This window comes from Ambystoma mexicanum, chromosome 1q (assembly GCF_040938575.1).
Source record: "Ambystoma mexicanum isolate Mex_15411 chromosome 1q, UKY_AmexF1_1, whole genome shotgun sequence".
NCBI lineage: Eukaryota > Metazoa > Chordata > Amphibia > Caudata > Ambystomatidae > Ambystoma > Ambystoma mexicanum.
The window spans coordinates 1496559995-1496575385 of record NC_090922.1 but is presented as its reverse complement, the minus strand read 5'-3'; positions in this window follow the sequence as shown (position 1 = coordinate 1496575385).

Here is a 15391-nt window from a genome sequence, read left to right as displayed (position 1 = left end):
TTCTTTAAACTTGGCCACCAGAAGTATCGAGAGACACATCTTGAGTTGTGGCGGTTCCTCTGTGTCTGGCAGTTTTAGAATGGTGGCACATCCCCAACACTTCCTTTTGAAGGGACCTTGTTGGTAGCTCTATGACCCAAAAAGTAACATCCTTCCGTAAAGGTTAATGCAGACCTCGCCCATTTTGGTAATGGATATTTTCGGGCTGTCTCAGATTGTGATCTTAGTCGTGTTAAGAAATCTGAAGGAGTTTGAAGTCCCAATGCCAAACGTGGAAAGATGGGTTCTGTTCGGAATTGGTCCGAAGGAATCAGTTCTTTACGGGAAAAAGCATCTGCTCTCAGATTACTCCTTCCCAGTATGAAGGAGAAATGAATTCGGAAAGGTGAAACAAAATGTGCCCTGTCTACTGTTGCATGTTTGGGCATATTGAAAGATCCTAAGATTTTGATGGTCTGTCGGTACCTCCACTGGAAATCTTGCCCCGAGCAGAACGTGTCGCCATTCTTCAAAAGCTCTCTTTATAGCCAGAAGCTCCTTTTCCAGAACAGTGTAGTTTAGTTCAGCTGTGGAAAGGGTCTTAGACAGATATGCTATTGGGCGTTATTGAGCCTGGCCATCTAACTGTAACAATACAGCCCCTGCGGCATACTGTGAGGCGTCTGTCTCCACAATAAACTGACAGTTCTGCTCTAGGGTCTTCAATATGGGAGCAGATGTAAAACATCTTTTAAGTTTATCAAACTTGTGTCTCTGGTCCCCATTGGAATTACTTGCCCTTCTTAAGTAGATTGGTCAACGGTTAGGTCAAGGAAGAGAAGTTCGGTATACATTTTCGGTAGAAATTAGCGAATCCTACAAACCTTTGGATGTCTTTCCGTGAAGTAGGAATAGGCCATTCTCTTACTGCTGATTTCTTCTCTGGATCCATTTCGATTCCCTCGGCAGATAGCACATATCCCAAATATGCCACCTAGGTTGATGGAAGGAGCATTTTTCCAATTTACAGTAAAGATGATTCTGTTGGAGTCTCCTTAGAACTTCACTGAGGTGCCGATAATGCTCCTGTAATGAGAGTGAAAACACTAGTACATCATCTAGATAGATGATCACATTATGTAGTAGAAGGTCTGCAAACTGATGGTCCATGAACCTTTGAAACACTGCTGGAGCATTTGAAAGAACGAAGGGCATGACTCGATATTGGAAATGGCCAAATGGGGTTCTGAAGGCTGTCTTCCACTCGTCACCTTGTTTGATTCTAATTAAATGATAGACTCCCTTTAGGTCCAGTTTGGTATAAACCTTAGCTCCTTTTACCGCCTCTAAGATATCTGGAATAAGAGGCATTGGGTATTTGCCCGGGACAGTGATCTTGTTCAATCCCCTAAAATCAATGCAAGGACGTAATTCGGCCGTGTTCTTCTTAGGGATGAAAAATAAGGAAGCAGCAGCTGGAGATGTGGATTCCGTTATGAGACCATTCTTAATGTTAGTCTTCAGGTAGTCCCGAAGTACCTCCTTTTCAGTATTGGAGAGAATATACATTCTCCCAAAAGGAAGAGGTTGATCAGGGAGCAAAGTTATGGCGCAATCGTACCTTCTATGTGGGGGCAATTGAGTATATTTTGAGGTGGAGAATACCTCTTGAAATTGTTGATACCTTTCCGGAAGACCGGTTATCTAGCATAGTGTTGTGATCCCTTGAGTCTCTGAGGGAGTAGCTGTGGGCTCTAGTGGAAGTCCCCTACAATCTTCTATACAATGGGCTAGACAATACTCAGACTCCAGGAAAATAGAGCCTACTGACCAGTTGATAAACAGATTCTGTTGTCTCAACCATGGAAGCCTGAGAATGATTGGATGGTGAGCAGCCCTAATAATGTCCAAAGAAAGAATTTCCTGATGAGCAGAGATGGTCATTAGCAGAGGAATTGTCTGATGCTTAGTGGGCCCAGAAACTAGAGGACTACCATCCACGCTTTCCACAGGAATAGGCTCAGTCTTTGGTGAGCGCGGAATACCATGGATCTTGGCCCAATGATCATCTATAAAATTCCCGGCTGCACCACTGTCTATGAGAGTGGGAACGTCCTGAAGCTTGTGCCCATCAACTGTTAAGGAGATTTTTAGGATCAGCATATGTGTATCCCGAGGACGAAGACACAGGGAAGTATGTGTTCTGGTTGATGAACCTTGTTCTTGCAGCATTTCCCGAACCGTGGCTCCTCTCACGGCCGGGAACTGGTGTTTCTCGATCTCCTAGGTGGTGCAATTGGACACTCTTGTACGGAATGGATGTTCGCCCCACAATACATACAAAGTCCGAAAGTGCGCCTACGTGCCCGTTCTTCAGGGGATAGAAGACCGCTTGCTGCTGACCCCAATTGCATGGGTTCTTCTGTAGTATTCGCTCAACTTGCGTGGTGCTGAATAGATAACGGTCGAGAAATCCTCCCTTTCCTACGTTCACTCTAACGCTCCTTCAGACGGTAGTCAATCTGCATCACTAATGCGATAAATTCGGTGAGAGTGGTGGGCCTTGGTACTCTATACACTTCATCCTTAAGGGCTTCTGACAGACCTCTTTTGAAGATGGTCATCCGTGCCTCGTCAGACCAGGTGGTTTCACTAGCCATCTGTTTGAACCGAGTGATATAAGCCAGAATGTCTTGATTTCCCTGTTTTAAATCTAAGAGATGTTCTTGTGATGCTACTCTAATCTCCTGTCTCCCAAATATAGAACGAATGCTATTGAAAAACGCGGTGTGTGAGTCTAGGATTGGGTTATTGGTAGTGACCAACGGAGTTGCCCAGGCCAGAGCAGGTCCGGTCATCTGCGATATCATGTATCCTACCCTGTCTCTGTCAGTATGGAAGTAAGCTCCTTTAAATGTAAATTGAATCGCACATGAATCTATAAACTCTTTTACTTTATGTGGATTCCCGTCAAATTTTCCACCAGGCAGTGGGCCTGGCAAAACCTCTGAACAATGGGGAATGCGACTAACAGCCTGCTTGTTGTGCAGCTTGTTGTGCTGCCTGCTTTTGATTCTGCCTGAGAGAGGCATTTTCCTGTTTGAGCTGCTGTATCTCTGTAGTGAGTGACTGACCTGCAGCTATTAACTGCTGTATCTGCAGATCCATGTCGATAAGGACCTATGGTACAGCAGAGATCATCCAAGGTCTACTCAGCTCTGGTTGAAATGGGAAAAACCCTTCCACGGGCGTTGCTATCTGTTATGCTTGGATCACAATCAGAGCGAAATGTAGAAAAATTGATGACAACCCACCTGAGTGTAGCTCGATCTCTTTAGGTGACAGCTGTTTGTTGAGTAAAGGAATCTACCTGTAGTCCCTTCTGCGCCCCAGCCCAAGGCTTGGGTGCAGAGAGAAACCCAGGGAAACCCCAAAGGGAAAAAAACCCTGTGAAGAGCTGCTGGGGTACGTGGTTTCCTAGTGCAGTCTTCAGATGGAGAGGGTCGGTGATCCTAATCTCAGGAAATGAATCTTCGATGATTTAACCGGATCTGGAGTCTTCTGATATAGCACTACATAGAGAGCAATGGAGGTTATTGTTGATATAATGACCCCCGGCTCTCTTCCCACTCCCGAGAGATCTTGCTTACCTCTGAATCGTTGTAGTCGGAAGGTAAAGGATTTTAGGTTCAGCAGGAGAGAGAGTGAAGCCTGCACAGCTGGAGGAGTACAAAGAATAGAATGAGGAATGAGGTTGAGGGCACCTATGTCTCCCCGAATATGCTTTTACCCAAAACTGCCCACTACCTGCGGACAAGAGGTACAAGAGCTGAGGCACTCATGCCTCTCTGATCACAGGGATCTGCAGGGTGACAGAATGCGTCGGGGTCGTTCCTAGTGAAAGTGGATGGAAGATAGTGACATGTTAGTACGTCTCTGCAGGCCTGCGGGAAGGAATATTCCGTGGGCAAAATAAGAAGGAGGAGTTATTAAAGGTAAACACACCATGACGGATGTGAACAGCTCGCCGTGGAAGCAGAGAGTGAAGATACCGCGTCGAGATTGTTCCGCGGTTGACATGAACCACTCGCCGTGAAAAAGGAGAGTGAAGGCAGCGTTCTTAGATAAGAGCAGGCAGGGTTGGAGTTTACGGAGTCGGCGCTTCCAGAACACTAGGTAAGTGGGGCAAGAGGCTGGACTAAGGAGGTTAGGATTAAAGGTATGCAATTTCTGCACGTTTAAGAATATAGAGAGAGATCTACTCCAAACGAACTTGCAAAGTGTGCCAGCACTCCTATGAGAGTAGCGACGCAAGGTGCTGTTGCTCTTCCTTCCGGATATGCTGCACTGGAAGGGGGAGTGGCCTCCTGGGACAGACCCATTGCGCGGTCAGCTAGACCGGAACTAGGAATATCGTGCGCCTCCATCTTGAAGGGTGCCATGCCCTGCATCGGAGGAGCCAATGATACATGCATTACACCAGTTTAGTCCATTATAGTGCTTTCTAGGATTTGTCTCTCTGGATTTATAATGGGGAATCTAGGACTACAAGTCCCAGAATTCAAAGGAAGAAACAGTTCTGGGCAATGCCATTGTACAGAGCACATTATGCCATGCGACTTTGAATGTTTAAAGGCAAACTAAATAGGAAAACTAAGAAATATCACCCAAACAGGAAATTATCCCATAGATACTAAAACATGTTATAAACGCACACATTTGTAAAGTTTGTTATCAAGTTTGACTGCCGCTTTTTAAGTTGGCCATGCCCCTTTAGTCCACTCCCAGCACTATATGCCACACTTCCTTGTTAGAGCCCTCCCCTCAATTTCTCAACCCAGTTTAAGCAATGGGTGCATGGTTACTTAAAAATCAGTAGCCTACTACCTAAACTGTAGGGTGGGAAGTATGACATTGCTGCCATCATCTCATCTCTCCTTCTTTAGTGAGGGAAATGCATACATGCCAACCCTTCCGATTTAAACTAATGGCGAGTTCCCATGTGTGTACAAATGTCTAGTATAAAAGACAGATACTACAAAACTAAGCTGGGGCTGAGGTGTGAGAAAGCACTATCCTCAGTCTTAGGGTGGCAAAACAAAACAAGAGAGAGCAAAACCCTGCATTGAACTAAGGTCCGAGAGTGATATGAATTATCCGTAAGGTGAGGTAGCTGCAATGAAAACCTCATCAAAATGATGTTCATATTTAATCAAAACATCGTTCCACGTCAACAGGATGTATGCCTACAATCATGGAACACATTTCAATGCATACAAGCTGTTGTAATACAAAAATCAAATCAAAAACACCATGGCCCTGATTCACAGAATGTATTCCTATGGGATTGCGCCATTATGAAACACTTCCATGAATCAGGCCCCACATGTGTATTAAACAAAAAGTATGAACAAATCAACACAATCATGCAGATTCAGAGTATGTTATTGAATTACATTCGTTTGTAACATACTTTACAAAGCACATACATTGAGAATCTGCAGTTAAATATGTGCAGAAAGTGTGGTGAGTGCCCACTGTTTGTCAATTTAACATTAGCATTAGTCTATCTGCGGGTCTACGTCCAAAGAACAAGAAGTTAGAAGCAATTATACAATAATGCCTGTCCTTGTCGAATAACAGAGTGATGGGATCTTGTGGTAGACGCCTTGTGTAGAGAGGATAGCCTGACTGTGAATTAGTGATAGACGTTTCGGCTGGTGTCTTAAATTCAGCGACCAAAGCCTTCTTCAGGATCCATAACAATTGCTTAAACGGGGAACCTGCATCACCAGCACCACTTCTTCAAAAATCGCCACCCAAACTTGTGCATCACTGCAGACGAGCGAATATTAAAGCCTGCAAAGGAAAACCCTATATTTGCACAATTTCGGCTGAAAAAGCAAAAATGAGCCCATCACCACCATTAAGGTACATGAGGTACCTAGTAGCTCCAAGATGGCCAACCGCGACATGCCTGCAGCCCCCTCTGCCTAACCAGGCCACCAGCAGCCTGCCAATTGTCTATTCGGCCTATTTCAATCCCCATTGGCCCCCTCCAAGGCCTACGGGAGACAAGGCCATCACCTGTTTTGCACCTGTTTTTGCCGTGTCTGCCATCTGCCAGCCCCCCTGGCTTGCGCACCAGACCCTAGCAAAGGTAACATTGCAACTCCATACCAGCCGCCGCTCTACTATCACTGGCTGACTACCATTGCTACTCGTGCCTCCAAGAGTTAACACCCTTGTTATCATCTAACTGAATTTTGTCAACTGTACCTTACGCTCTACATGCGGGCGCTCGCCTACTTTCAAGCTATTACTTCTTCCACTCTATGAAAATACTGCACCTAGCCCAGTCTATGAATGTTAAACCTAGATAGACCCTGATACACTAGTGCCTCACACTTGCCTGCACAGTGTTTTTAGCCCAATTTGTGATTCTCAAATCTAGACAGACCCTGTTGTCATATTGGTTATCATTGGTCTGCACAGTGTTTTTAGCCCAATTTGTGATTCTCAAATCTAGACAGACCCTGTTGTCATGTTGATTATCATTTGCCTGCACAGTTTTTTTAGCCCAATTTGTGATTCTCAAATCTAGACAGACCCTGTTGTCATATTGATTATCATTTGCCTGCACAGTGTTTTTAGCCCAACCTGTGGTTCTCAAATCTAGACAGACCCTGTTGTCATATTGGTTATCATTTGCCTGAACAGTGTTTTTAGCCCAACCTGTGATTCTCAAATCTAGACAGACCCTGTTGTCATATTGGTTATCATTTGCCTGCACGGTGTTTTTAGCCCAATTTGTGATTCTCAAATCTAGGCAGACCCTGTTGTCATATTATTAGTACCCAGCTATCCCACTCTTGACAACGACTCCGGCTGAATAACTACCGCGGCCACCCAAGATGCACCTAGCAGTTGCTTGCCTTGCTATCTGACTCCCACTTATACCTACAGAATGTACCTACAAGGCCTCTTCTCAGCACTTCTGAGAGTATTTCTCCACGTCATCCACCTGTCCAGCCACCCCAGCCTTACCTCTAGCTATGCCTCCATAGGAACCACTTCTCCACTCACGATGCACCTCTCTATACCATGTAGCCTCACTGCCAGAAACTCCAAATTACGTGCCAGACTACCCAAAATATATGAGCCCCGATCCAGAGACTCTAACCAGTCCAAATTGACCAACCGGACCCTACCCATGCTTCCGATCCCCCCCACCAACCGTCCCTTGGACACACCCAAGCAATGCCAAACTAACACCAAGCATAAGGTTCACAACTTAACCACCACAACCACCCGTACTAAATCTATCACCCCTCTCATACGAGGCGCCTTAATTAAGGCACGATCAGTAGTAGCCCATGCCACAGATATAGCAGACCTCATTCTAGCAGAAGAACTAGACTTCCTAGCCATTACCGAGTCCTGTCTCCATTCAGCTGCTGGACCTGCTCTCTCACTAGCCGTCCCTGACGACTACACTATCCTCTGAGCGGACAGAACAGAATCCAGAGGTGGAGGCCTGCCAAAACACACCTCAACATCAGACTTGACACCACCAATCACCTCCCATCATGCACATCTCTCACAGCTAAACTTCCTACCGCCAACTCCCAAACTATAACCATCCACTTACTCTACTGACCCCCTGGCCCGCCTGGTTCCTTTGAGGAAGACTTCACCACCGCCATCACTAATAACCTAAAAAACTCCTCCTGGACTGGGTATCTGACCACAACTGTGTGGCCTCCATCACAGCTAACACCCCCCAATCATGGTCCGACCACCATCTCCTCGCCTTCAACCTGGAAGCTGCTAGCCCTATTACTAACAACCTTCTAGCCACAGCTATCCCTACGAGAAGCAAGAAAAACATCACAGCTGAAAAACTCATCCCTCTTATCCTCCCAACCTTGAACCAACTCCCAGCCACCTCCAACCCCCACTACCTCGTACAAAGCTACAACAATAGCATGTGCTCAGCCTTAGACTCTATCGCACCCGTAAAACTGAGAAAGTGTAAGCCGAAAAAACACTTGAACACATGGTTCTCTACTCATTTAAAAGCCCTCAGATCTGAGAAACTCATAAAGGAACAAGCCTGGAGACAACCACCAACAGACACCAACAAGCAGACCCTGAACAACATAGTCTCTACTTACAAAAAGGAAATCATCACCGCTAAACAGGAATCATACAATCAGAGAATATCACAAGCCAAATCTAGTACTAAGGAACTGTTTACTACCATCAAAGAGCTGGAAACACCCGTCCTAGTCCCATACACATGTGTGACAGATAAACAATGGTGTGCCAGTGTCCAAAAGGCCCTGTCTAGTAAAGTAGCAGGCCTCCAAATCAAAATCTCTAACAAGAAAGAATCACTAACCAAGTCTACCAACTTCACTAACACCCCCACACACCCAACACCTCACCCCACGCCCCAGAACCTGATACCTAACCAACTCTCCCGCTTCAGCTTTTCCAAAGTCTCCACGTTAGAAGTGGAAAAAATAATTCTCAGCCTCAAACCATCAAACTGTCAAGGCGACCCTTGCCCCTGTCAAATCATCAAAGACGCATCTAGAGACCTCTCACCATTCATCACCAAACTTATTAATGCCTCCTTCTCTTCGGGTACCATCCCCAATAACCTTAAAGAATCTTGGGTCCTCCCCTACACAAAAAACCCACCCTAGACCCGACGATCCCCACTAATTACAGACCCATTACCACCGTCCCCTTCTTGCTCAAAAATTAAATAAGACAGCCTATCAACAAATACAAAAATACCTTGAGCAAAACCACCACCTGGGAATCTGGCAATCAGGCTTTAGACCGCAACATGGGACAGAGACAGCTCTCATTGACCTTAAGGCCCAAATCGACACTCTGAGAGACAATGGGAAAAACGGCTCTGTTGCTCCTTCTAGACCTCTCCGCAGCATTCGATCTAGTTGATCACAAAATTCTTTGTGACCACCTAAACTCGGCTGCCCACTTCTCCCAAAAAGCCATCGGCTGGATTGAGTCATTCCTGAGCAACAGATCCATGCGTGTCTTTTCCACCTTAGCTTACGCTGACCCCATACCCATCACAAGTGGGGTCCCCCAGGGATCATGTGTCTCCCCTACCCTTTACAACGTGTTCACAAAGCCCCTGTTTGATGATCTTGACGGTCTGGGTATCCCCTACACTAATTACGCTGATGATACCCAGATACTCATCCCATTGATGGGAGATTACAACAAGGATTTGGACTTGCTGAACAGGGAGTACCTCATCATCCAGGCATGGATGGACTCCCACAGTCTATGCCTGAATGATGACAAGGCTGAACTCATCATCCTCGGATCCACCCCAATCTAAACAAACTGGACCACAACTATTCGAGCTTCACTATAGACGGCAACCCCATCAAGGTAGCAAAAGTAGTGAAAACCCTAGGAATCTACCTAGACTCCGCCCTTAACTTCCACAAACAGGATAGCTCTATGGCCTCTTCCACAGCCTACACATGTAGGCTTATAAGAGCAGCCAAACCTTTCCTATCCACTCAGAATTGCATTACCCTAGCCAGAGCCCTTGTTTTATCCAAACTCGACTATTGTAATGCCCTTTATGTTGGAGCCAACAAACAGATTACTAACAAAATCCAGACCCTGCAAAATAATGCAGCGCTTAGCATCCCCAAGAGAGCAAACATCTCCAACATCAGGAGATCTCATAACTGGCTCACCACCACCGACAAAATCTGGCTCAAAGTCGCCTCCTTAGCACACAAATGCCTCAATAATGCAGCCCCCCGCTACTTAGCTGACAGAATAAAAAGATACTCCCCTAACAGGCCCACCAGAACCTCCAATGCTAATTTGCTTACAGTTCCCAGGTTCAATCGATCCAAAATGGGCGGGAACAGCTTCCAGGTGAAAGCAGCCCAACACTAGAACTCCCTGCCACTCGCTCTAAGGACACCCCAAACCTACCCCCTCTTTAGACGTAACTACATTCAGTGGTTAAAGAATAACGACCAATAACTGATCTGCCTCTGCATTTTATGCTTCTATGTAAATATGTATATTTGTAAACTGCATATCATTGTATCTATCGCAACTGAATTAACCTATGCATATCCTGTAAACTACTGTACAGCATTGTAACCAAGCTGAGGATAACCTTACTGCTCCTGCGCCCTCATACCTTTGGGTCTGGCACGCAATATAAATGAATAAACTAAACTAAACTTAGACACTAGTGAATATGTGTGTACCTCAGTGTAGGCATCTAATCAAGATTAAAATGTACAATATAAAGTAGGGCAAGCGGATCGGAGGGCAAATGCCCTACACATTGGAACATAACAGCATAACAGCTTAAAAACAAGAGCACAGGCAGTCAGGGGACTCACCTGAAAGGAGTGCCCTAATGTTCTGCAAGTGAGAGAGAGTCCAGAGTGAAGGTCGAGGTTTGTTCAAAGTGTGTAATTGCAACGGTAAGAGGCAAAAGGAAACGGTCTCAGATGGACAATGACGCATATAATTCCCCCAGCCTGTTAGAGCCCAGTGCGCTAAACACCTGGCCTGTGGGCCAAAGATTGGCGGGAAGGCGAGGGGGGGAGAGAGAATGAAACAAAAGAACTCACCCTCCCGATTTAGACAGGAGACCCCCGACCTTTGCATCAAAAATGTTGCTATTTTGGGTTTTTCCATCCTAAAATAATTCTAACCCTAATGAAATCCAATGGGAAATAATGAGAAGTTCCGTTCTCCCACTTCCTGTGACAAAATCTCGCTCCCAGGTGCTCTGAAACGTTGGCATGAATGGACAATGTACTCGACAAAGCAAAGAGGTGCTGGGAATGTTGGCTCCAGTCCCAGGAGACAGGCGACAGACATTACATTAGCCCTTTTCTCTATTCAGAGGTCACTGGGTGATTAACTTGAGAGTCAGGAAGGACCAGGATATCCACATACCCACAATCCTATGCGGAATGTTCATATATACAATATATACAATAATGATAGCAGAAGCTTTATATTCCTGTAAAACAATACATGGAGAGGCACTCTGAAGAGGACAAACTGAATATTACTAGTTTCTTTATTTCAAATCCTGCACTGGTTTGACACTGTAATTCTCAGTCCTCGCAGAGAGATAATACATTCTACACCATCAGTCGCTTCAGGAGCTTTTCTCTGTACAGAGGTCGCCGGGTCAGGGAAGAGCTCACTCTGGTCAGGGGTCGATGAACTGGAGCTTGAGAATACCTCAGTGCGGAAACAGCAAAAAGCAGCCACTGCTCAGAGCAGCTCAGTGAGTAGAAGGCAATACAGCAGTGCACCCAGATATCCACATACCCACAATCCTTTGCGGAAATATGCATAGACAAAACCTTTACAATGATAGCAGAAGCTGTATATTTGTGTAAAACAGTACATGGAGTCGTACCTTGAAGATCACAAACTAAATTTAACTCGTTTATTTTAAATCCTGTACTGATCCGACACTATCATGTTCAGCGTTGAGGTGTTAAAAAGTGCGCGCGTGGACGATTGTGGAGTTGTTTTGCAAAGGATGGAAGTGAACCTACAGTTCACCGTGATGCCCCGCATCAGCTCAAACCTTTCCTTGATACAGCTTGTGAGGCCTCTTCCGCGTTCAGAGACCTGCCAAAAATTGGGTTTAGAGCCTGCGGTCACTGCCACACAGAGTGCAGTAACATGCCGGCTGCAGAATAACGCGAAGCATGCACAAACGGCGGTGTTATGTAATATCGAGGTATATCTGTACCTTGGAAGAATAGAGTGCGGGCAGATTTATTTAAAATAAAGTAGGCTTAATTTCCATATGCTATTCGTGCAGTGACTGTATGCATTGAATTAAATTCATATAAAGCGTATCTCTGATTGTGCAACAAGTTGGTATATGCAGATTACAATGGATTATGGGCAAGCGGATATCCGTGAGGGGTAGAATGTCCATGAGCTGAACTGTTCAGAGCAGTAGCTGGATTCAGTGCAGAGTTTGTGCTTTTGTCACTTGTCCTAATACAAAAACGCATATACTTGAAAGCATGTTTCACACGTTGGCAGTGAAATGTATTTACTTCTCATCTTCCTTGTCACAGTACTTACACCTGCCTTCCCCTCAACTATGTAAGATCAGTCCTTATCTATTTTATTTATTTTTTTAATAAACTTTATCGTGCATTTGGTTAAAGAAAACCTTAAAAACGACTTTATATCAAACAACACATAAAATTGTATTTTATATATTCATGCATTTTATAAAATAATGTAATATCACATTTTTGTAAGATATAATATATTCAAATAAAATTCCTATTACTATTAGTGAATACAATTCAAGTTTCAATTCATGTAAATTGCTCTAATCTAAAACTAATTACACTAGACAACTGGCTGGCTAAAACAATTTACTTTGACTCAAGTAAGTGGATTAAAAAACGTATTCCATAGAAATTTGGAGCTGCAGTAATCACAATAGATTACGTGCAGTAAAGTCTATTCCAATCTTGATAAATTTGTATGCATTCCATACAATCCACAAAATTCCCATATGCCTTAACATGAGCATTCAACCTTGTGCAGCATGGCAAAACCTGCCTGTCAGTTTCGGCCTTCCTTGTTATTGATATTTGTGCACATTAGTGTCTCGAGAGTGACCATTTTCCTCTTATGGGACGCTTGAATCGACGGGCTGTGTCTGCCGGCACCAGACTTTCTGGTCACCTAAGTGTTCATTCAAGTAGAACCCTGATCACTTGGAGCTACCAGAATATAGTGAAGTTCTGATGGTCGAGTGGTAGGTATTGTTGTAGGCGTATTCAGCCAGTGGCAAAAGATCTTTCCAATCGTCTTGTGCAGCGCTTACATAACTGCAGAGATATCCCTCAAGGGTTTGATTTAATCTCTCAGTCTCGCCATTTGATTGAGGATGATATCCCGAGCTCAGTGCTCGCGATATACCCAGAATGTGGTAGACCTGTTTCCAATACCGTGAGGTTTATTGCGATCCTCGGTCGCAAATAATTGTTTCAGGGAGACCAGGAGAGAGCACATCTCCCCCATCAGAATTTCTTGCAAATGGCTCTGCATTCAACAAACAATTGAGCTAAAAACACTTTGCCTTACTTACAAAGCCTTAAACCACCTAGCCCCCCCATATCTCACCAACAAACTGTCTTTGAAGCCGAACAATAGAATCACTAGATCTGCTAACACTCTCTGCCTCACTGTGCCTAGATTCACCTCTAAAAGAGCTGGCGGCTCAAGTTTCACGGTCCTCGCCCCTCAACTTTGGAACTCCCTGCCGTTGAATACCAAATCGGCCGCCTCATTCCATCTGTTCAGGAAGGTAGTCATTGGGTGGCTATTAGACAAAACCAAAACCAATCCAAAGCCCAACTAAGACCATGACTACGGTATATTTTGTACATACTACTCAAATGTTCTAATTGTATGCTCTAAATATCGCCGATTGTATAGCCTGTACATCATTTCTACATAGTGTATATCTGCATAATTTTTATATTGTGTACCTCTGTAACCTGTCTTTAAGTGCCCTTTTACTCCAGGGTGTGGTGTGCTATATAAGTAAAATAAACAAACAAACAAACATGTAGAGAAAACACATGAGTTATGAAGATTCGAGCCTTTTGAGCAGCGGTAGGGAGCCATAAAAGAGAAACAAAGTGTGCCATCTGATCTAGGTAATTCAACCACGAAGTCTGTGTATATGATCTGCCATGGACGAGAAGGGAGTGGCATCTTTATCAGTTTCCCCAAAGGGGAATGACGAGGAGACTTGGTTTGAAGACACATTGGGCATGATTCCACGTGTTCTCGGGTGTCCTTCTTTAAACTTGGCCACCAGAAGTATCGAGAGACACATCTTGAGTTGTGGCGGTTCCTCTGTGTCTGGCAGTTTTAGAATGGTGGCACATCCCCAACACTTCCTTTTGAAGGGACCTTGTTGGTAGCTCTATGACCCAAAAAGTAACATCCTTCCGTAAAGGTTAATGCAGACCTCGCCCATTTTGGTAATGGATATTTTCGGGCTGTCTCAGATTGTGATCTTAGTCGTGTTAAGAAATCTGAAGGAGTTTGAAGTCCCAATGCCAAACGTGGAAAGATGGGTTCTGTTCGGAATTGGTCCGAAGGAATCAGTTCTTTACGGGAAAAAGCATCTGCTCTCAGATTACTCCTTCCCAGTATGAAGGAGAAATGAATTCGGAAAGGTGAAACAAAATGTGCCCTGTCTACTGTTGCATGTTTGGGCATATTGAAAGATCCTAAGATTTTGATGGTCTGTCGGTACCTCCACTGGAAATCTTGCCCCGAGCAGAACGTGTCGCCATTCTTCAAAAGCTCTCTTTATAGCCAGAAGCTCCTTTTCCAGAACAGTGTAGTTTAGTTCAGCTGTGGAAAGGGTCTTAGACAGATATGCTATTGGGCGTTATTGAGCCTGGCCATCTAACTGTAACAATACAGCCCCTGCGGCATACTGTGAGGCGTCTGTCTCCACAATAAACTGACAGTTCTGCTCTAGGGTCTTCAATATGGGAGCAGATGTAAAACATCTTTTAAGTTTATCAAACTTGTGTCTCTGGTCCCCATTGGAATTACTTGCCCTTCTTAAGTAGATTGGTCAACGGTTAGGTCAAGGAAGAGAAGTTCGGTATACATTTTCGGTAGAAATTAGCGAATCCTACAAACCTTTGGATGTCTTTCCGTGAAGTAGGAATAGGCCATTCTCTTACTGCTGATTTCTTCTCTGGATCCATTTCGATTCCCTCGGCAGATAGCACATATCCCAAATATGCCACCTAGGTTGATGGAAGGAGCATTTTTCCAATTTACAGTAAAGATGATTCTGTTGGAGTCTCCTTAGAACTTCACTGAGGTGCCAATAATGCTCCTGTAATGAGAGTGAAAACACTAGTACATCATCTAGATAGATGATCACATTATGTAGTAGAAGGTCTGCAAACTGATGGTCCATGAACCTTTGAAACACTGCTGGAGCATTTGAAAGAACGAAGGGCATGACTCGATATTGGAAATGGCCAAATGGGGTTCTGAAGGCTGTCTTCCACTCGTCACCTTGTTTGATTCTAATTAAATGATAGACTCCCTTTAGGTCCAGTTTGGTATAAACCTTAGCTCCTTTTACCGCCTCTAAGATATCTGGAATAAGAGGCATTGGGTATTTGCCCGGGACAGTGATCTTGTTCAATCCCCTAAAATCAATGCAAGGACGTAATTCGGCCGTGTTCTTCTTAGGGATGAAAAATAAGGAAGCAGCAGCTGGAGATGTGGATTCCGTTATGAGACCATTCTTAATGTTAGTCTTCAGGTAGTCCCGAAGTACCTC